Raw genomic sequence first — 23,890 nt, forward strand, 5'->3', positions numbered from 1 at the left:
AAATTTTTTTTTTAAACTAAGTACAAAGTATTTCTGTATTATGGAAGCCCTAATGTTTCCCTTAAAGATTCCAGCAAAGTCCAGACACATACTAACTGAAACACACCAACCATTAGTAACCTGTAAAATTTGCCAAACAACTCTTTCAAGGTGTGATCAATCCAAAATATACTCCTTTGGCACAGCAAATATAGTGCAACACATAAACAACTTGCACCCCAACAACTTTGTTTGAGCTGCAACACAGAGATCGCAGGACAACCCACTTGCTGCTGCACCAAGCACATCAACTGCAGCAATGTACATGAATTTATATAGCGCAAATCACCACTGGTTTCTAAGCGCTTGCTTAGGGAACCCGTCCTGGTATTCCTCTGTGAGATAACCCCGGCAGGGTATCCGCAAGGTGAAAGCCAGGCATCCCGCCACGAGGGGCCGTTGTGGAGATTAAGCAAGCTATTGCCCAGAGTCGCAGAGTGTGAACCCATGAATCGAGTAGGCACCGGAGTGAGAATTGTTGAGTCAAGGGACATATTAGGTCTCAAGACCCCGCCGAGCCAGGAATTGAACCCTGGTCCCGGGCTGACCTCTGCTTCCAGGTCTGCCTGCTCTAACCAGTGAGCCACACTTCTCGGCAATAGCATCTTCAGCAAACATTCCATACTCACATATTGATCTTGAATTTGGTAAACCTAAATTTCTATGCCGCAGATGATCTTGGTGGCCTCGGAGCAGAAGGGAGGGAGGTGGACTCTCTGGGTTCTGTTGGAGAAGAATGATGTGATCCAGTCCAGGGCCTTTCCTTGTATCCCAGAGTTGAAGAGGCAGGTTATTAGGGTGCGATGGCAGACAGTATCAAAGGCTGCCGAGAGGCCTAGGAGGATGAGAGTGGCTGTCTCTCCGTTGTCCATCAGGGTCCTGATGTCATCGGTGGCTGCGATGAGGGGGGTCTCGGTGCTGTGGTTGGCTCGGAATCCGGACTGGGATGGGTCGAGTGAGTTTTTTGCTTCGAGGAATGCAGTCAGCTGTTTATTGACGGTCTTCTCGATGACTTTAGCCGGGAAGGGGAGAAGAGAGATGAGGCAAAAGTTCTTGAGGTCTTTGGGGTCCGCTGTTGGTTTCTTCAGAAAGGCATTGATTTCTGCGTGTTTCCAGTTTCCAAGGAAGGTGGCTGAGGTGAAGGAGCTGTTAATGTTGTTCCGGAGGTGGGGTGTGATGAAGGTGTTGGCTTTGTTCGAAGATATGATGAGGGCATGGGTTTGGAGGGGGAGCCGGAGTGGATGGTGTTCATGACGCGGATGGTTTCTTCAGTGCTGATGGGCGTCCATCGCTGAGGCTGGTGGTGGGGGTTGTTGGTTTGGTGGCTTTGGGCGGAGTGTGGGGTCTGAAGCTGTCGCATATAGCTGCGATCTTGTGGTAGAAGAATGCGGCGAGGGAGTTGCAGAGGTCTTGCGACAGTGTGATATCGTTGTTGCTCGCGCTGGGGTTGGAGAGCTCTTTGATGATGCTGAAGAGTTCCTTTCTGTTGTGGGAGTTGTTGTCCAGCCGCTCTTTGAATGATGTCCTTTTGGTGGTGCAGATCATCTGGTGGTATTCGCGGGTGGCGCTCTTGAGGGCTGTCATGTTTTCTGATGTCCGCTTGTGACGCCAAGCTTTTTCGAGGGTTCAGCATGATTTCTTTGCAATTTTGAGGGCGTCTGTGAACTATGAGGTTTTTCTGTTGCTAGTTTTGCCTGGGGGTTTCTTCAGTGGAGCGAGGTAATCGGCGCAGTTGGTGATCCAATGTGCGAGATTGTCTGCTGCGTCGTTGGTGTCAGGGGTGTCGACAGGTGGGTTCTAGCTAAGCGATGTGGTCATCTGGTCTATGGTGACTCTGCTCCAGCATCTGCGGGGATCTGTAGCGTATGGTGGTGAGATGTGGTCTTCTTGAAGGTTAAGTGGATGCAGCTGTGGTCGGTCCAGTGTAGTCCGGTGGAGTGGCTGAAGGCAACGTGGCTGCTGGCAGAAAAGATGGGGTCGAGCATGTGGCAAGCGTAGTGGGTGGGGGTGTTCACCAGTTGCTTGATTCCAAGGTTGGCGAGGTTGTTGAGCAGGGTGGTGGTGTTGTTGTCGTTGTTTTTCTACAGGTGGAAGTTCAGGTCCCCTAGGAGGATGTACTCTGGTGAGGCTAGGGCGTGCAGGCTGATGAAGACGGCGATGGTTTCGCTGAATTGTGTCCGTGGGCCCGGAGGTCTGTAAGGAGAGTTCCTCTGAGGGGGTTCTGGGGGCCGGTGTGGATCTCGAAGTGTAGGTGTTCGGCGGCAGTGAGTGTGTCTTCAGCGTTGGTCGTGACGCTGATGTTGTTCTTGTGGATGATGGCGATTCCTCCTCCAGTTTTGTTGACGCGGTCCATCCGGGTGATTTTGTAGCCATCCGGGATGGCTATGGCGATGTCAGGGGCCGAGGAGGCATTCACCCAGGTTTCCGTGAGGAAGGCGACGTCTGGTGCTGTTGTATCAAGGAGTTCCCAGAGTTCGACGGTGTGTTTGTGGATGGAGCGGGTGTTGAGCAGGATCCACTTGAGGTGTCTGTTGTTGTCGTTGCTGTGTTCAGTGGGCGGGGTGCAGGTTCGGAGGCAGGAGAATTTGCATGCTTGGCAGGTGAAGGGTCCGTGGGTGCGCTTCGGGGTGGCTCGGTGGCAGGCAGCAGGTCGTTCTGTGTTGATTGCGGTGAGGGTGGCAGTGTCGTACCTCAGTCGGGTGCCCTGGCAACAGCTGGGGCAAGGGGTTCTGGTGCAGGGCACGGTCCATGTGCGGATGTGCGCAGACGGGCCTGCCTTTGGCGTGCCTTTGGTGCACCAGCGGCACGCCCGCTGCACTCGCCCGCTGCGCGACCTCCATAAGAGGCCAAGTGGGAGGGAGGGGTAGCTGGGAGGCAGGAGCGGGGTGGCCAATGGGCGGGCGGGCAGGGGAACAGAAAGAAAAAGGGGGCGAGCCACGGGGGAGCAGTGGCCGGAAGCGGGGAGCAGGGGGGCACTGAGGGCAGGGGCGCTCAAGGAGCGCCTAACAATCCACAAAAGACAATGACACAGTAAAAATACAGGTGAGCAGTACCAAAATTACAGTGAGGAAAGCAATGCAAACCCGGGGCACACCAGCGGCGAACCCTCGGCGTCACTCGGGTCCTAGAGGAGTCGAGCGGCGTGGGGAGTGACCTGGCAGTTGATAAAATGGCAGTGGATAATTTGCACACTTGCAGCCTTTCTTATTTTTTACATTACTCCTCTACCACTCAATCAATACATCATCTACACGTACACACACGTACTTACTGCCTTTCTTGGCTATGGTTATCAACTATTCTTCTATTTCATATCCGTATTCTAAGTGCAAGCCCTGTATCGAGCCTTTTTCTTGTAGCTACTAACCTGTTTGAAGGCAGTGGGAAATTCACACACTTGCTGCCTTTCTTCACGGGGATTATCAACTATTGTTCAACTTCATATTATGATTCAAAGTCATGGCCCTTTATCGAGCCTTTTTGCTGTAGCTACCACCCCGGCCTAAGGCAGTGGAAAATTTGCTCACTTCCTGCCTTTATTGGCTAGGGTTATCAGTTATTCTTCAAGTAATTGAAATTCAAAATGCAGGCCCTTTTTTCAGCCTTTTTGGTAACTACTTCCCGTGAATGGAAGAGGGTAATTTCCACACTTCCATCCTTTCTTGTGACGCACAGTCTGTGTAATGAGTTGGGTATCCAAAGATCTACTTCCCTGATAAGGCAGTGGTTACTTTGCGCGTCTGCACCCTTTCTAACTTTTTACCCTATTAATCTTCCAATAAATGAACACATCATCCACACACTTACTTGCTGCCTTTTTGGCTGCGATTATCAATTACTCTTCAATTTCATATTCTGATTCAAAGTCAAGGCTCTTTATCAAGCCTTTTTCATGTAGATACTACCCCGGTAGAAGTCAGTGGGAAATTTGCGCACTTTTTGCCTTTCTTTGCAGGAGTTATCAACTATTGTTCAATTTCAAAGTGCAGGCCGTTTATCAAACCTTGTTGTTGTTTCAACTACCCCGGTCGAAGGCAGTGTGAAATGTGCGCATTTGCAGAATTTCTTCGCAGAGGTTATAAACTATTGTTCAATTTCACATTCCTATTAAAAGTGCAAGCCCTTTATCGAGCCTTTTTGTTGTAGCTACTACCCCGGCCGAAGGCAGTGGGAAATTTGCACACTTCCTATATTTCTTGGCTGGGGTTATCAATTATTGTTCAATTGATATTCTGATTAAAAGTCATTACCCTTTATCAAGCCTTTTTGTTGTAGCTACTACCCCAGCCGAAGGTTAATACTGCAAAAGTAATCTTTAAAATTTGCCAAACAACTCTTTCAAAGGGTGATCCATCCAAAAATACTTCTTTAGCACAGCAAATATAGTGCGACTGGTGAAGAACTTCCACCTCAACAACTTTGCTTGAGCTGCAACATAAAGATTGAAGGGCAACCCACTTTCTGCTGCACCAAGCACATCAACTGCTACAACAGCATCTTCAGCAAGCAGTCCATACTCACATATAAATCTTGATTTTGGTACACTTAAATTTCTATGCATTTATTGCGATGAACTTTTCTGTTACTTAAGTCAAGCGAAAATATTTAAAATATTTTCCGACTTTCAAAAACTAGGAGGCTACAAAATTAACGTTAACAAGACGGAAATTATTTAATTAAACTGCACCGTAGACACTTTAATACCAGAATTTAGGCAAATTTATAACCCCATGCCGAAGAGATATCTGGGTATATTTATTTCGGACAATTTAGACGAGCTGTTCTCACTTAACTATTCACCGTTGTTAAAAAAGGTTGAGTCCCTTTTAGAACGCTGGAATCTATTACCCCTGTCCATAATGGGCCGAGCAGCACTGATACGCATGTCGATCCTACCTCTTTTTAATTTTTTATTTAATGCAGCACCCTGTGTTATTCAGGTTTCCTTTTTAAAAAAATAGATTCCCTAATATCTTCATTCCTCTGGGCAAAAAAGTCTTCTAGACCTGCACTTAGCACTTTATATTTTCCTTTTGCACAAGGAGGATTATCCCTCCCTAACATAAGGGAATACTATTTTGCGTCTTTTGCACACCATAGTTTTTGGGGTTTTCTTTTTAGACACGAATGAGGCAGACAATTTTTTTATGAAGAAGATGTTATCAGAGGTAAAGATAATCGATCCAATTAGAGTTACTAAAGATCCAAACAAAATCCGCTACAAGTCCCTCCAATGGATTCTTAGACAGAAAACCCAGTTCCTGAAATCCCATCCTATTCCTAGGACAAGTAACACTACTGATTTAAACAACCTCAACCTAGGTGAAGAGGGATTTATGGACAGAAAAACAATAAACCTACGGAAAGAAAATGGTTTTGAAAAAATAGATGACTTCCTGGCCGGTAATAGATGGAAGAAATGGGATCAAACTGCCAGCCCGGTGAACCATTCCCATTCCATTCTGAAATGGTCCTTTTTCATGCTGATTCCAATACTCAGAGAGCTGGATATAGGAAATCTCTATTTTAAGGAAAATATCTCTACAGCACTGAATAATAAATCTAAAAAAAAGATGAGTATCTTGATTAAAATATTAAAAGAGGACAAGAAACAGGAATCTTCGAGTAAGATTATTGAGAGGTGGAAAAAAAGGGAGGATACTGAAATCAATCAACAAATTTGGGATAAAATAAACAAATTTAATAAAACAATTTTCCGCGGCGCTAATTTTAAGCGCATGCAATTCTATAATAAATGTTTGATCTACAGAACTCCCTCTTATCTCCACAATATCTTTCCCCTAGTTGCTGATAAATGTTTCCGATGTGAGGAAAAAGGGACCTGGAAACACATTGTCTGGGAATGTTCTAAAATCCAACCACTATAGAGGGAAATTGAAAAATATCTCTCCTCTGAGCTTCAAACTCCTATAATATTCGATGATCTAGTCCCGGTTCTTGGTTGCTCAGCGACTAACACCAAACATGACGAATCACTTTTCATAGCTTCTCTAATAGCTAAATCACTCATACTGCAGAGCTGGAAAACCAACCAAGTACCGACCTTTCAGGCATGGATGGCTAAATTAATACGAGCACAGGGTAGGGAAAGAAAATATGCGCTTAGATTAGGGTCGCTCAAAAAATATGAAAAATTCTGGAGTGTTTTCGAACAGTAAAAGATACCTTCATGATCACTAGTCTGCCTATATGCACTTTTCAGCACTTCTGCACTTTATAATTACTTTTTGCACTTTATAAACATGTCATGGACACTTGATTATTGAATATTTATGTATAACCATATGCCATGTACTGCACTAAAGCTTTTTACAAATGTATTCTGTAACGCTGATCTTGTTTTTATGAACTCTCAATAAAAATAATTTAAAAAAAAGAACTTTTCTGTTACGTGAAACAGTCTATCAACCTCATCAAAAACAAGAAACAGGAATATCGCTGTCCTCAACATTAGTCATTAGACATTTATTACGCTTTTTTGTTGTAAGAACTACCCCGTACGAAGGCAGTGGGAAATGTGCACACTTGCTGCCTTTCTTGGCTGCAGTTATAAATTATTGTTCAATTTGATATTCTGATTCAAAGTCAAGGACATTTATCAAGCCTTTATCATGTAGATACTACCCCGGCAGAAGGCAGTGGGAAATTTGCACACTTGCTGCCTTTCTTGGCTGGGGTTATGAATTATTCTTCAAGTAATTTAAATTCAAAATGCATGCCATTTATTAAGCCTTCTTGGTAACTACTACGCATGAATAGCAGTGGGTAATTTGCACACTTTCGTACTTTCTTGCGTCCATTCTATCACACAGCGTGTGTACTTTGTCCACTTGCATTGGTTGCTTAGATGTGCTACCCATTTCTCAGGTTACCACTGCGGAATCCGACGCACAGTCTGTGTAATGGACTGGAAATCCAAACATCCACTTCCTTTACAAAGCAATGGGTAGTTTGCACGTCTGCTGCCTTTCTTAATTTTCACCTTATTCTGAATCCACTAGCAGAAACACACCTACCTGCTGCTTTTGTTGACTGTCTTTGCCAACTATTATTCTAATTCAAAGTAGAGGCCCTGGTAAGGGCCCGGTGTTGTTATTTTTGAGCACTACAGCCCAGAGTGGGAACTTAGTGCACTTGCTTTGCTTCCTTAGATGTGGTAGTAATTTCTCAGCCTCCCACTGTAGAATCCGACACCCTGTCTATATAATAAAAAGAATATCCAAAGATCCACTTCCTTGACAAGGCAGAGGGTAGTTTGCGTATCTGCAGCCTTTCTTATTCTTCACTTTATTCATCTTCTACTCAATCAAGACATCATCCACAAGTGCACACACTTACTTGCTGCCTTTTTTTATTAAGCCTTCTTGGTAACTACTATGCATGAATAGCAGTGGGTAATTTGCACACCTGCGTACTTTCTTGCGTCCTTTCTATCACACAGTGTGTGCACTTTGTCCACTTGCATTGGTTGCTTTGATGTGCTACCCATTTCTCAGGTTCCCACTCCGGAATCCGACGCACACTCTGTGTAATGGACTGGAAATCCAAACATCCACTTCCTTTACAAAGCAATGGGTAGTTTGCACGTCTGCTGCCTTTCTTAATTTTCACCTTATTCTGCATCCACTAGCAGAAACACACCTACCTGCTGCTTTTCTTCCCTGTCTTTGCCAACTATTATTCTAATTCAAAGGAGAGGCCCTGTAAAGGGCCCGGTGTTGTTATTTTTCAGCACTACGGCCCAGAGTGGGAACTTAGTGCACTTGCTTTGCTACCTTAGATGTGGTAGTAATTGCTCAGCCTCCCACTATAGAATACGACACCCTGTCTGTATAATAAAAAGAATATCCAAAGATCCACTTCCTTGACAAGGCAGAGGATAGTTTGCGTATCTGCAGCCTTTCTTATTTTTCACCTTATTCATCTTCTACTCGATCAAGACATCATCCACAAGTACACACACTTACTTGCTGCCTTTTTTGGCTGGGGTTATCAATTATTCTTCAATTTCATATTCTGATTCAAAGACAAGATCCTTTGTCGAGCCTTTTTCATGTGGGTACTACCTGGCCAGAAGGCAGTGGGAAATGTGTGCACTTGCTGCCTTTCTACGCAACGGTTATCCAGTATTGTTCAATTTCATATTCTGATTCAAAGTGCAGGCACTTTATTGAGCCTTTTGTTGTATCAACTACCCCGGCTGAACGCAGTGTGAAATTTGCACACTTGCTGCCTTTCTTGGCTGAGGTTATCAATTATTTTTGAATTTCATATTCTATTTCAAGCTCATGGCCCTTTATCAAGCCTTTTTCTTGTACCTACTTCCCTAACTAAACACACTGGGTAATTTGCACACTTTTGCAGCCTTTCTTATTTTTCACATTATTCATATTCCACTCAATCAACATATCATCCACATCTACACACACCTACTTGATTCCTTTCTTGGCTATGGTTATCAAATAGTCTTCTATTTTATATTCATATTCAAAGTGCACGCCCTTTATCAAGCCTTTTTGTTGTAACAACTACCCCAGCCGAAGGCAGTAAGAAATGTACCCACCTGCTGCCTTTCTTGGCTGGGGTTATCAATTATTCTTGAATTTCATATTCTGATTCAAAGTCAAGGCCCTTTATCAAGCCTTTTTAATGTAGCTACTAGCTCGGCTGAAGGCAGTGGGAAATTTGCACACTTGCTGCCTTTCTTGACTGGGGTTATCAATTATTCTAAAAGTAGCTACAAACTCAGGAACAATATTTTCATTTGCAAACAAATTGCAAAGTAATCGTACCTGTAAAACTTCTTTGCCATGTTCAGTCATTTTTCCAATTCTTAAAGAATAGTTCTATAATTAGCATCATTTCCTTGTTGCATATTTGTAATAAATTTCATATATTCAAAATATGACCAAATGTTAAAATTTCCAATGCTACATTACATCTTCTACATATATTACCTGTGGTGCATGACAGCAAATTGCAATACCAGTAGCTATCTGGAGAGGGATGTTGTGAAGACTCTTAAAGAAAATGAAACCTCTCATTATTGATGACATAAGCATGGTATAAAACCTAATGCTTGCCTTTGTGCCTTTAAAAATGCAGCATATTCTTAATACAGAGTATGACAAATTAGTCTCAATTTATTTAAGGCAGAGACAATTGTACTATGTCCTCAGATTCTGTTAACTGAACAAAATAGCATTCTTCAATGTTTGTGTTGAATACTACCTTCGATATACATTGCAAATAGCAGACTTCACAAGTTCAATTCAGCTTTGCATGTTATTTTCTCTTCAGTTTGTGTACTGAGAACTTCCTTCAATCAATTCAGCGCTCAGTAGAGTGGACAACTAGATACCTACAGCGCCAGCACTACAGAAAATATTCAATACAATCTTGATTTATTTAAAACAGAGACAATTTCACAATGTCCTCAGATTTTCTTAAAGTTTAAACAGTAGGGAATTCAGCCTTCATTTCTTTAATTTAGAGATATTTCTACTGTATGTCTTCATATTTTGTTTAAATAAGTGACAAAAGCATTCCTCCATGTCTGTGCCGACTACTGCCTTCGATCTACACTACGGACAGCAGGGTTCACAACTTGAATTCAGCTTTCCATCTACACTATGCACAGCATTCAAATTAGCCTTCATTTCTGTAAGGCAGACACAATTTTATTAATGGATGGCACAAGAAACATTCCTCAATGTCTGTACTAAGTACTACCTACAAATGTACACTACAAACAAGAGTTTACCTCTTCATACCAGAAGCACATCAGTACTACAGAAAACATTGAATCCAGCCTTTCTTTAATTAAGGTAGAGACTAATGGATTCTATATCTTCTGATTTTGTAAAAGAATGTGACAAATAGCATTCATTTATAACTGTGCTCACTAAACCCTTCAATCTACACTGCGGACAGCAGGTTTCACAACTTGAATTCATCTCTCCATCTACACTAAGGACAACATTGAATCCAGCCTTGCTTTATTTAAGACAGACAATGTGTTCTCAGATTCTGTTAACTGTCACAAAATAGCATTCATCAATCTTTGTGTCAATTGCCTTCAATCTACACAGCGGAGAGCAGGGTTCACAACTTGAATTCAGGTTTGGAACTAAATTTGTCTTCAATATCTGTGCTGACAACCGCCTTCAATCTAATATGCGGTCAGTAGAGTTCAAAACTTGATAGCAGGAGCTCCACTACTACAGAAAACATTCAATCCAGCCTTCCTTTATTGTTTGGTAGAGACTAATGGATTCTATGTCTTCTGATTTTGTAAAAGGATGTCACAAATAGCATTCATCTATAACTGTGCTCACTAGAGCCTTCAATCTACAATGCGGACAGCAGGGTTCACAACTTGAATTCAGCTTTCCTTCTACATTGAGGATAGCATTGAATCCAGCCTTGCTATACTTAAGGCAGAGACAATTGTACTGTGTCCTCACATTCTGTTAACTGTACAAAATAGCATTCATCGATGTTTGTGTCAATTAGTACCTTCGATGTACATGACGGACAGCAGGGTTCACAACTTCAATTCAGTTTTGCATGTAAATTTCTCTTCACTATGTGTGCTTAGAATTACATTCAATCAATTCTGCGCTCAGTAGAGTTCACAACTAGATACCTAGAGTGCCAGTACTACAGAAAACATTCAATACAGTCTTCATTTACTTAAAACAGACAATTGCACAATGTCCTCAGATTTTCTTAAACTTTGAACACTAGGAAATTCAGCCTTCATTTATTTAATGTAGACACAATTCTACTATATGTGTTCACATTTTGTTTAAACAATTGACAAAAACCATTCGTCTATGTCTGTTAACAACTGCCTTCAATCTGCACTGCACAGGAAACATACAAGCTCAACGCCAAAGATACTACTTACTCAGTGCACCATAAATCATCACAAAGAAGAGTGAACAGTTTTATGCCACAGTGAGACATACTGTCCCTTTAAATGGAATTGATGCAGCATTTAATCAACAAAAGATATTACTTCAATTAGTGTACCTCCCCCCTGACCACACATCATCACAGGGTACGTTCAAGCTCAGCGCCAAAGGTATTACTTACTCAGTGCACCACAAATCATCACCACATGACCATATTGAATGAGATGACTATTTAAAAAAAAATATCATATTTTTTGAAGATATACTTCAACTTACTTCTGTGAATGGACAACCAATATTTATTAAAAAACTTAATTTTAAAGACTTTGCTACCAATGCGTCCTGCTTGGACCACGCATCATTGCACACTCCAGAGAGCTTCATTGCTTTAGATGCACACTTGCTGCCTTTCTTGGCTAGGATTATCAATTATTCCTCAATTTCATATACTGTTTGAACATCAAGGCCCTTTATCAAACCTTTTTGTCATAGCTACTACCCCAGCCGAAGGTTAATACTCCGAAAGTAATCTGTAAAATTTGCCAAACAACTCTTTCAAAGGGTGATCCATACAAAAAATACTTCTTTAGCACAGCAAATATAGGGCAACATATGAAGAACTTGCACCCCAACAACTTTGCTTGAGCTGCAACACAAAGATTGAAGGGCAACCCACCTGCTGCTCCACCAAGCACATCAACTGCTGCAACAGCATCTTCGGCAAGCAGTCCATACTCACATATAAATCTTGATTGTGGTAGACATAAATTTCTATGCATTTATTGCTCTGAACTTTTGTTACGTGAAATAGTCTAACAAACTTATCAAAAATAATAAACAGGAGCATCGCTGTCCTCAACATCAGTCACTATACATTTAACAAGCTTTTTTGTTGTAAGAAGTATCCCGTCCGAAGGCAGTGGGAAATTCGCACAATTTCTGCCTTTCTTGGCTAGAGTTATCAATTATTGTTCAATTTGATATTCTGATTCAAAGTCCAGGCCCTTTGTCAAGCCTTTTTGATATACATACTACCCCGGCAGAAGATAGTGCGAAATTTGCGCATTTACTGCCTTTCTTCGCAGAGGTTATGAACTATTTTTCAATTTGACATTCTGATTCAAAGTCAAGGCCCTTTATCTAGCATTTTTTTGTAACTACTTCCCCAGCTAAAGGTAGTGATTAATTTGCCTACTTGCAGCCTTTCTTATTTTTGACATAATTCATCTTCCACTCAATCAACACATCATCTACATGTCACATACCCACCTGCTACCTTTCTTGGCTACGGTTATCAACTATTCTTCTGTTTCATATCCGTATTCAAAATACAGGCCCTTTATCAAGCCTTTTTCATTGTAACAACTACCCCACCCGAAGTAGTAAGAAATTTGTACACTTGCTGCCTCTCTTCACTAAGGTTATCAATTATTCTTGAATTTTATAATACAGTTGTGACAAATTTAATTAAGAAAGTGAAGAATTTTTTTTAAAACCGCATTTTATAAGAAAAAGAAAACTATAGAAAATCTACTTGAGAAGGCTTTTGAATTGAATTTTTTTTTATTTGTTATACTAATCTATACAAGTTGATCACTAGATAAACCAATCCCTTTAATGAAGGCCAAAAGTAAGTGGAAAAGAGTAACTAACAGAAGTAATTTTTCAGAGGTTTTTTGGGGTGAATGTAACCATAGTTCAAGTTCTGAGCCTTTTTTTAATGATGAGAGTTATCCTCAGAGTAATGATTTGTTACATTCAGTTGACACTAGTGGTCGTGCTTATGAGGTTAGAAATGGTTGTGCTATTGTGAAAGAGAAAATTGTTCCTAGAAATGCAAAAGAGGTGTTAGCTGAGGAAGTTTTAGGGAGATGTCCTAAAGCTCCAGTGAACACTTGCAATTGTAGTAGTATTTATACTGTAAGTCAAGAATCTTTTGATTTTCTTTAATGCAATTTCTTACATAACTATATTAAGAAAAGTGTTAAACAAAAGATTAAGATGTTGCAAGAATAAAACCCTTGCAGAGTCACAGAAAATCTTGGTTTGCAAGGTCATTCTTTGGCTTGTCTTTCTAAAAAAGTATGGCGAAGTGTTTTTCACCAATTCAGAATCTTACCAGTTCATCATACTCAAATGAGGACATTAGTCAGAACATTGTATTACGCAAAAATTCCAGCACTAATGTTAAAAAAAGTTGAAAAGTACTCTTTTCCATGCATCTGTATCAGATGTAACGAATGCCTCTGATGAAATTCAGCTTAATTACTTTGGTCCTCAGGAAGACAAGCAGAAACTGAGATATTAATAGAAGAAAATGTGGAAGAGAATGTACAATGTTGTACTGTAGAAAATTTTGAGCAAGATATTACAAAGTTTAAGGTGATTTCACTTGAAACGCAAAATTATTCTTCTATTTGTTTTCAATGAACTCATTATAAAAATCAAACCAGGACTGTTCATCTGTATTTAAAAAGTAAAAAGGAAAATATTAATGAATGGAAGCATTTTGCAACGTATTTGTTGGTAGAGAATTCTTTTGATTTGGGTTCTGATCAGCGTATTTGTAAATACTGTTATAACAAATTAGACGAGAACAAAATGCCTGCTAGAGCTGTGCATAATAATCTTGAGTTGGTAATTATTCCTTCTGAACTGATGGATTTAAATACCTATGAGTCTATTCTTATTCAATGTGTGCATCCATTTCAGGCTATTGTTCGTATGGAGCCTAAGACAGGAAAATTGCCTCCTTCAGATTAACAGACAGAATTAAAGGGAAGAGTTGTATATTTGCCTGTAGATTTTTTTATAAAAAATTAAAACAATTGGTGTAGAAAATGTAGAAGATCAACCTTTAGTTATTCTTGTTAATATCGTTCCTACTAGGAGTAAGAAAATCTGGCAAGAATTAGTGAATGTTAGGAAAGTGAAAAAGGCAACGTATCTAGTAAAAAAAACTAATCAATATTATAAAAATGTGTATGTGAGCTGTGCTGAGTACGCTTGGGATGATTTACTTCAATTTATTCGAGACACAAATCCAAAGATACTAAATATTGGATACAAGACAGCTGGAGAATTGTTATCTTTGGAACCAGTTAATATATACAGATATTTCAATCATAGATTCAAAGCTATAATATCTTTCATCACCAATAAAAAAGATTCTCCTCTTGGAAAGGTTTTGGATTTCTTTTGGAGAAAAGAGTTTCAACCGAAAGATGCTCCTCACATGCATATGCTAACATGGATCAAAGATGCTCACAAATTTACAACTGAGTCAAATGATACTGTGCTGTCTTTTATTGTAAAATATGCTACATGTAATATACCCAAAAGTACACAAGATAAGGACTTAAAACAACAAGTCTTACGATTACAAAGCCATCGTTGTGGGAAATACGGTCATTGAAACTACAAATTTAAGAACAAGTTCTACACCAAATGTCGTTTTGGATTTCCACGTCCTGTAATATTGAAAGGAAGAGTGAACAGTTTTATGTCATCTTTGCTACATACTATCACAAGAAAGTCTCCAAAAAATACATACAACTTAAAAAGAAATGAAAAGTCAAAATATATAAATGACTACAACCCAGTCATTTTGTCCATGTGGAATGCTAACAATGACATTCAATATATTGCAGACAATTCCGTTGCTGTTGCTCGATATCTAACACCCTACATAACAAAATCAGAAAAGACAGAATTGAAGATGTGAGAAGAGAGTTCCTACAAGAAAAATCTAACAAGAAAATTATATAATTACAGTTTAAAGATGTTATCTCATCGACAAATTGGAGCTTATGAATGTTTAGATCGGGTATCATCTGCAAGTCTTTACTCCAAATCTGGAAGAATCATTTGGGTGAGTCTAAGTCTTCATACAACACAAAATTGAGTTCCTAAATCTATACAAGAAATTGAATATTTAACTGAAAAAAAGCCAGAAATTATACATATTGTAGTGTATTAGTTCATAACACTTCCTATTCCAACTGTTCAAAGATCCCTCCCTTTTTATTCATTCTACTTTGAGTTCCTAAGAAGGACCTTGTCTTCTGAGAATCCTGTCAAATAGAAAGAAGATCACCATAATAACAGCAATGTACTCATCTTCCAGCTTTTCTTCAAAACGAGATTTCATTCCTGAAGACCCTCCAAAGAAGAAGAAAGAAGCTCTAATTTGGGACTTATTTGCTATCCCTGAAGGGAAAAAAAGGTTAATGCTCCGTTAGTAACCTGTAAAGTTTGCCAAACAACTCTTTAAAGGAATGATGCATCCAAAAAACACTCCTTTGGCACACCAAGTATGATGAGACATATCAAGAACTTGCACCCCAGTAACTTTGCTCGAGCTCCAACACGGACGTTACCGGAAAACCCACCTGCTGCTGCTCCAAGCACATCAATTGCTGCAGAAGCATATTCAGCAAGCAATCCATACCCACAAATTGATCCTGATTTCGGTGAAATTAACATTCTATGTATTTATTGTGATGAACTTTTGTCTTACGAGGAACAGTCCATCGACCTAATAAAATGTAGAGAGCAGGAGCATCACTTAGCTCAACATTACTTTTTTTGACATTATCTTGTAATTGGTATCAACTACCACCGCCGAAAGCAGTGCTTAATTTGCACACTTGCTGCCTTTCTTGACTGGCATTATCAATTATTCTTCAATTTCATATTCTGATTAAACATCAAGGCCCTTTATTGAACCTTTTTGTCGTAGCTACTACTCCAGCCGAAGGTTAATGCTCCAAAAGTAATCTGTAAAATTTACCAAACAACTCTTTCAAAGGGTAATCCATCCAAAAAAGACTTCTTTGACACAGCAAATATAGTGCGACGCGTGAAGAACTTGCACCCCAACAACTTTGCTTCAGCTGCAACACACAAAAATTGCAGGGCAACCCACCTGCTGCCGTACCAAGCAACAGCATCTTCGGCAAGCAGTCCATACTCACATATTAATCTTGATTTTAGTAAACTTAAATTTCTATATATTTATTGCGATTAACTTTTCTGTTACGTGAAACAGTCTATCAACTTCATAAAAAACAGGAACATATCTGTCCTCAACATTACTCATTAGATATTTATCAACCTTTTTTGTTGTAACTTCTCCAACCGAAGGCAGTTGGAAATATGCACACTTGCTGCCTTTCTTGACTGGGGTTATCAATTACTCTTCTTCTAATACAAATTCAAAGTGTACACCTTTTATTCAGCCTTCTTGTTAACTACTTCCCGTAAATTGCAGTGCACAATTTGCACACTTGCATCCTTTCTTCTGACGCACAGTCTGTGTAATGAGCTCAGTATCCACATATCTACTTCCACGATAAGGGAATGGTTACTTTGCGCATCTTCAACATTTCTAACTTTTTACCTTATTCATCTTCCATTCAATGAACACATCATCCACATGTACACACACTTACTTGCTGCCTTTCTTGGCTGCGGTCATCAATTACTCTTCAATTTCATATTCTGATTCAAAGTCAAGACCCTTTATCGAGCCTTTTTCATGTAGATACTATCCCGGCAGAAGACAGTGGAAAATGTGCGCACTTGCTGCCTTTCTTCGCAGGGGTTATCAATTATTGTTCAATTTCATATTCTGATTCAAAGTCAAGGCCCTTTATCGAACGTTTTTCATATACATACTACCCTAGCAGAAGGCAGTGGGAAATTTCCGCACTTGCTGCCTTTCTTCGCAGTGGTTGTCAATTATTCTTCAATTTCAGATTCTGATTCAAAGTCATTGCCCTTTATAGAGCCTTCTTTGTTGTAACTACTTCCCTGGCTGAAGGCACTGGGTAATTTTCACACTTGTAGCCATTCCTGACTGGGATTATCAATTATTCTTCTAATTGGAAAATATATATCACAATATCTGTATTGATGCAACTGTGAAAAACATTGAAACAATTGGTATACAAAATGTTGAAGATAAACCTCTAGTTATTTTAGTTAATGGCGTTCATACTAAGAGTAAGAAAATCTGGCAAGAATTACTGGATGTTAGGAAAGTGAAAAAAGGAATGTTGTATCTGGTAAAAAATAATCAAAACAATTTGTATTTGACAGAAGAAGAAATAACTGTAGAAGAAGAGATTCCAGATCTGGACAACTTGAAAAAGTAGATGAACATATCAATCCACACTTACACACACCTACTTGCTGCCTTTCTTGGCTGTAGTTATCAACTATTCTTCTATTTCATATTCTGATTCAAAGTCAAGGCCCTTTATTGAGCCTTTTTGTTCTAACTACTTCCCCAGCTAAAGGCACTGTGTAATTCGCACACTTGCAGCATTTCTTATTTTTTACATTATTTATCATCCACACAAACACACATCTACTTGCTGCTTTTCTTGGCTATGGTTATTATGTATTCTTCTATTTCATATTCGTATTCAAAGTGCAGGCCCTTTATTAAGCCTTTTTGTTGTAACAACTACCCCAGCCGAAGGCAGTAAGAAATTTGAACACTTGCTGCCTTTCTAAAAGTGAGATAGTGTTTCCTAGAAGTGTAAGGAAACAGACTGGGCAATTGAAGGTATAAAAGACAAATTTGCCGGTGCATGGAAGAGTGCATACATAGTCTATAGGGTTTGAAGCAGTCCATGCCCTAAGGCCCACTTTGCAACATGAGTACTTAAGTACTAGCTGAATGATTACAATTCTGCAAGAAGAATGTCTCAAACCATTTTAATAAATGTATTCTTATAACATCTCATAACTTAATAGAGCTTCTAAAATAATTTCATCATGTATTTCATATTCCTGATTATCAATTTCAAATTTCATATGATCATAATCGATGTCATCTAATGCTTCCAGAAAATCAACATCTAAGGTTTAGTCTAGGAAATCACAGCTAATATCTGCAGCATTTATATCTTCCTCTTCATTCTCGCTACTTGTAAAAAAGTATGTTCAGCTCTTCTATGACACTGTTACTAATTTCGAAACTGTCTTCCAAATTGTTTTGTTGATTTTCCATACTGAATTTCTTATGTTGTAGGTCCTTGTACAAAAACATAAACACTTCATTTTATCTTTACTGTAATATCAGCATATGTGGTGATTCATATGAATTATATTAAATATTTATCTTGCAAATAAAGCAACACTAATTTGTAAAGGAGTGTATTTTATTTTGAAAACATTCAAAAATAAATACATTAAATACAGTGTCACTCTGCATTGTGTCAAGTGCTTTATTTATTTATTTATCCTACCTACTGTGTTGCACACTTAAAACAGTGACAACAGCACTGCCTTAGTTTGACTCAGCCCATTACATTGTCAATTAGGGTGGAGGGAGCCAAAGGAAAGGAGTAAACTACATGTCTAAAGTTGTACTGCTATATTCAAAACACTGGATGAAGCACTAAATAAACAAAGTCAGATACACAAGTAGGACACTGAATCTTGAACACAAACTGGTAAGTAGGCAAAAGAACAAAAAAGCTATGAACACTGCAACGGACGCTACGTTGTGGAACTCATTCTGAAAAGAGGTAGAAACATACTGTAAACAAAACAGAGTTCAAATAAAGAATAAGTAGAAAAGATACATGGATGACAAAGTCACTGGAGTAATACTCTGTTCCCAAACAAAAAAAAATAATTTTGCAGAAATTATATGTACGAATGTTTAAGGAGCTGCATAGGGACCCCATCCCCCGTGACTCAAAAAATAACATTGGGGACCGAGGGGGGAACCTCAATGCCCCCACGGTCCCAGCCGGCTCACTGGGTCCTTCGAGAGCCGGCATTGCTTTCTCAGAGAGAGCAGCTTACATGCTGCTCTCTCTAACGAAAAGCAATCTGCTTTCCTACTTGAAAGAGACAGCAGATTAACTTGCTCTCTCTTTCAAAATGGAATCCGGTTTGCTGTGCTAAAGTGGGAGCCGCGGCGCTCCCGCCCTATCATAGCAAACAGCAGTGTCCCTGGGGTAGGCACCCCTGGACACTGCAGGAGTCGGCCCTGAGAGATGGTGGTCCCCAGAGCCATCAAGAGCTCCAGGACGGAGGCCGCACGACCCCTTCCCAACATTAAAAAGCCCCGAGAAGTGGTAGTCCCCAGGGCTGGTAGGTTCCTGCCACCACGGAGCCCCCTATTTTAAATATTACTGCCCCAGGAAGGTGGCTGTCCCCGGGGTATGTAGGAGGGCCATGAGCCCCCCACATACTTCAAAATAAAAGATGGCTACCAACACTTCCTGGTTTGGAGCGTTGACAGACTGTTGACAACCAATCAACATGCAGCTCGTGCTCATAATTTCCGTACCCCGCGATTTTTCTATTTTTCAAAAAATCCATGTACGACCCCCTGAGCAAGCCTAGAGGGTCAGGATGTTTCTACCCTGCTCCCTTTCCTTATTTCTCAACTTTGTTTTACTGTTTTCTTGTGACTCGGTTCTAGCGCCAAACAAAATGGCTGCCAACACTTCCTGGTTTGGATTTCCGTACGCGTGCGGTACTTCGTCTCTAGATATCGCTATGAATTTACTTGTAATTTTCTCAGAAACTACTGAACGGATTTACACCATTTAATAAAAAGCACAATCTGGGAACCAAACTCTAACTCTCTGCCAAATTTGGTATAATTCTGTTCAGCCGTTCGGGCTGTAGCCCTGGCTAAAGGTCCCGATGGAAAATTGCATGGGGAAAACATGTTTTGGAACCCCCCTATTTTCTCGGCCCCCACTTGACGAATCACACCCAAACTTTCAGGAAAGGAGAGGAACCAAGCAGGCCATTTTCTTGGAGAAATTCGTGAAGATTCGTCCACCGGCGCCAATGTTATTCTAAATAGAATGTTGTGGATTTCCTATGGAAACTAGGTCCTAACTATAACTACCTACAGGCGACCGCCACTAGGTAATTAATATATATATATATATATATACATATATATACATATTCACTTAAAAAGCATAGGTTTCAGGCCTTATATAGCAGGAATTAGCATTTAAAAAACCGCGTACGGTGACTGCATATAGATATATAATTTGATCAAATTCAATTTTCTCAACAACTACGGAGGGATTTTCACCAAATATAGAAAAGGCACTACTGCATACCTGTCCCTACCATTTTGCCAAGTTTGGTGTAATTCCGTTCAGCCGTTCGGTCTGTAGCCGTGTCTAAAGGTCCCATAGAAAATTCCATTTGAAAAATTTCAAATTCAATTTTCCCAAGACCTACTGGAGGGATTTTCACCAAACATAGTGAAGGCACATTTGCATACCAAGCACTACCATTTTGCCAAGTTTGGTGTAATTCCATTCAGCCGTTCAGGCTGTAGCCGTGTCTGAAGGTCCCTACGGAAATTAACATTAAAACTTTCAAGGAAGGAGCGGAGCGGAGCTGGCCAAAATTCTGGAAAATTACACACGGATTCCTCAATCGGCGCCAAAGTTATTCCCAATAGAATGTTGAGCGCATATAGATATATAATTTGCTCAAATTCATTTTCTCAACAACTACTGGAGGGATTTTCACCAAATATAGAAAAGGCACCACTGCATACCTGTCCCTACCATTTTGCCAAGTTTGGTGTAATTCCATTCAGTCGTTCGGGCTCTAGCCGTGTCTAAAGGTCCCATAGAAAATGCCATTTGAAAAATTTCAAATTCAATTTTCTCAAGAACTACTGGAGGGATTTACACCAAACATACAAAAGGCACTGCTGCATACCAGTCCATACCATTTTGCCAAATCTGGTATAAATCCGTTCAGCCGTTCGAGATGTAGCCTTGTCAGAATGTCCCTATGGAAATTAACATGGGGAAAACACGTTTTGGGACCCCCCTTTTTTCTCAGCCCCCGCTTGACAAATCCCCCGAAACTTTCAAGGAAGGAGCGCAGCGCAGCGAGGCAAATTTAAGGAAAATTACAGGCAGATCCCTCAATCGGCGCCAAAGTTATTCCCAATAGAATGTTCGGAATTTCCTATGGTAACTAGGTCCTAACTATATATACCTACTGGCGACCGCCAGTAGGTAATATGTAGAATATTTATATATATATATATATATATATATATATATATATATATATATATATTTTCAAAGAGTCTCCATTTTACTGGGGGCTGTCGACCCATGCAGGGCGGGCTCTTGACAACAGGAACGGAGAATCCTGTAACTTTAAACTTTCCAACAAAAGAGAGCCCAACTCCGTCTTACTTTCAAGAAAGGACGTTTAATGGTCACGCCACAGCAGTACATCCACTCTTCACTCCTTACGCGTTTCGACGGTCTTGCCGCCTTGTTCACAGGTGAGTGGCTTATGTAGTCCCAGTGGTCACATGGTCTGTTCACGGTACTACAGACCCCACAATGCAACTTGCGGTAATTAAAAGCTCAATGCCTGTGTATGCTGCAGCGCTGCATGTAAATCTTGAAAAGCGGTGTAAATAGGGAGAGGAATCACCTCTCCCATCTCCCTTTCTCGGCTGCCACTCCCAAATTGCAACGGAAGTCCATAAAGCAGTTGTGGCAGTTCAAGCGGATCGTGCCCCCTCCATAAAACATTTTCAAAGAGTCTCCATTTTACTGGGGGCTGTCGACCCATGCAGGGCGGGCTCTTGACAACAGGAACGGAGAATCCTGTAACTTTAAACTTTCCAACAAAAGAGAGCCCAACTCCGTCTTACTTTCAAGAAAGGACGTTTAATGGTCACGCCACAGCAGTACATCCACTCTTCACTCCTTACGCGTTTCGACGGTCTTGCCGCCTTGTTCACAGGTGAGTGGCTTATGTAGTCCCAGTGGTCACATGGTCTGTTCACGGTACTACAGACCCCACAATGCAACTTGCGGTAATTAAAAGCTCAATGCCTGTGTATGCTGCAGCGCTGCATGTAAATCTTGAAAAGCGGTGTAAATAGGGAGAGGAATCACCTCTCCCATCTCCCTTTCTCGGCTGCCACTCCCAAATTGCAACGGAAGTCCATAAAGCAGTTGTGGCAGTTCAAGCGGATCGTGCCCCCTCCATAAAACATTTTCAAAGAGTCTCCATTTTACTGGGGGCTGTCGACCCATGCAGGGCGGGCTCTTGACAACAGGAACGGAGAATCCTGTAACTTTAAACTTTCCAACAAAAGAGAGCCCAACTCCGTCTTACTTTCAAGAAAGGACGTTTAATGGTCACGCCACAGCAGTACATCCACTCTTCACTCCTTACGCGTTTCGACGGTCTTGCCGCCTTGTTCACAGGTGAGTGGCTTATGTAGTCCCAGTGGTCACATGGTCTGTTCACGGTACTACAGACCCCACAATGCAACTTGCGGTAATTAAAAGCTCAATGCCTGTGTATGCTGCAGCGCTGCATGTAAATCTTGAAAAGCGGTGTAAATAGGGAGAGGAATCACCTCTCCCATCTCCCTTTCTCGGCTGCCACTCCCAAATTGCAACGGAAGTCCATAAAGCAGTTGTGGCAGTTCAAGCGGATCGTGCCCCCTCCATAAAACATTTTCAAAGAGTCTCCATTTTACTGGGGGCTGTCGACCCATGCAGGGCGGGCTCTTGACAACAGGAACGGAGAATCCTGTAACTTTAAACTTTCCAACAAAAGAGAGCCCAACTCCGTCTTACTTTCAAGAAAGGACGTTTAATGGTCACGCCACAGCAGTACATCCACTCTTCACTCCTTACGCGTTTCGACGGTCTTGCCGCCTTGTTCACAGGTGAGTGGCTTATGTAGTCCCAGTGGTCACATGGTCTGTTCACGGTACTACAGACCCCACAATGCAACTTGCGGTAATTAAAAGCTCAATGCCTGTGTATGCTGCAGCGCTGCATGTAAATCTTGAAAAGCGGTGTAAATAGGGAGAGGAATCACCTCTCCCATCTCCCTTTCTCGGCTGCCACTCCCAAATTGCAACGGAAGTCCATAAAGCAGTTGTGGCAGTTCAAGCGGATCGTGCCCCCTCCATAAAACATTTTCAAAGAGTCTCCATTTTACTGGGGGCTGTCGACCCATGCAGGGCGGGCTCTTGACAACAGGAACGGAGAATCCTGTAACTTTAAACTTTCCAACAAAAGAGAGCCCAACTCCGTCTTACTTTCAAGAAAGGACGTTTAATGGTCACGCCACAGCAGTACATCCACTCTTCACTCCTTGAAGAGTGGATGTACTGCTGTGGCGTGACCATTAAACGTCCTTTCTTGAAAGTAAGACGGAGTTGGGCTCTCTTTTGTTGGAAAGTTTAAAGTTACAGGATTCTCCGTTCCTGTTGTCAAGAGCCCGTCCTGCATGGGTCGACAGCCCCCAGTAAAATGGAGACTCTTTGAAAATGTTTTATGGAGGGGGCACGATCCGCTTGAACTGCCACAACTGCTTTATGGACTTCCGTTGCAATTTGGGAGTGGCAGCCGAGAAAGGGAGATGGGAGAGGTGATTCCTCTCCCTATTTACACCGCTTTTCAAGATTTACATGCAGCGCTGCAGCATACACAGGCATTGAGCTTTTAATTACCGCAAGTTGCATTGTGGGGTCTGTAGTACCGTGAACAGACCATGTGACCACTGGGACTACATAAGCCACTCACCTGTGAACAAGGCGGCAAGACCGTCGAAACGCGTAAGGAGTGAAGAGTGGATGTACTGCTGTGGCGTGACCATTAAACGTCCTTTCTTGAAAGTAAGACGGAGTTGGGCTCTCTTTTGTTGGAAAGTTTAAAGTTACAGGATTCTCCGTTCCTGTTGTCAAGAGCCCGCCCTGCATGGGTCGACAGCCCCCAGTAAAATGGAGACTCTTTGAAAATGTTTTATGGAGGGGGCACGATCCGCTTGAACTGCCACAACTGCTTTATGGACTTCCGTTGCAATTTGGGAGTGGCAGCCGAGAAAGGGAGATGGGAGAGGTGATTCCTCTC

At 41.1% G+C, this 23,890-nt stretch overlaps 1 protein-coding gene and 1 pseudogene across 1 annotated transcript in view; one reads left to right on the plus strand and one right to left on the minus strand.

The window, feature by feature from the left end:
- The window catches only part of LOC147668191 (uncharacterized), a gene marked incomplete at its 3' end in the record, with an annotated part of 255,181 nt that overhangs the window by 65,804 nt on the left and 165,487 nt on the right, over positions 1 to 23,890 (plus strand). The window lies entirely within an intron of this gene.
- The window catches only part of LOC147668192 (uncharacterized), a 97,395-nt pseudogene that overhangs the window by 185 nt on the left and 73,320 nt on the right, over positions 1 to 23,890 (minus strand).

Source organism: Lissotriton vulgaris, unplaced genomic scaffold (genome assembly GCF_964263255.1).
Source record: "Lissotriton vulgaris unplaced genomic scaffold, aLisVul1.2 SCAFFOLD_2488, whole genome shotgun sequence".
NCBI lineage: Eukaryota > Metazoa > Chordata > Amphibia > Caudata > Salamandridae > Lissotriton > Lissotriton vulgaris.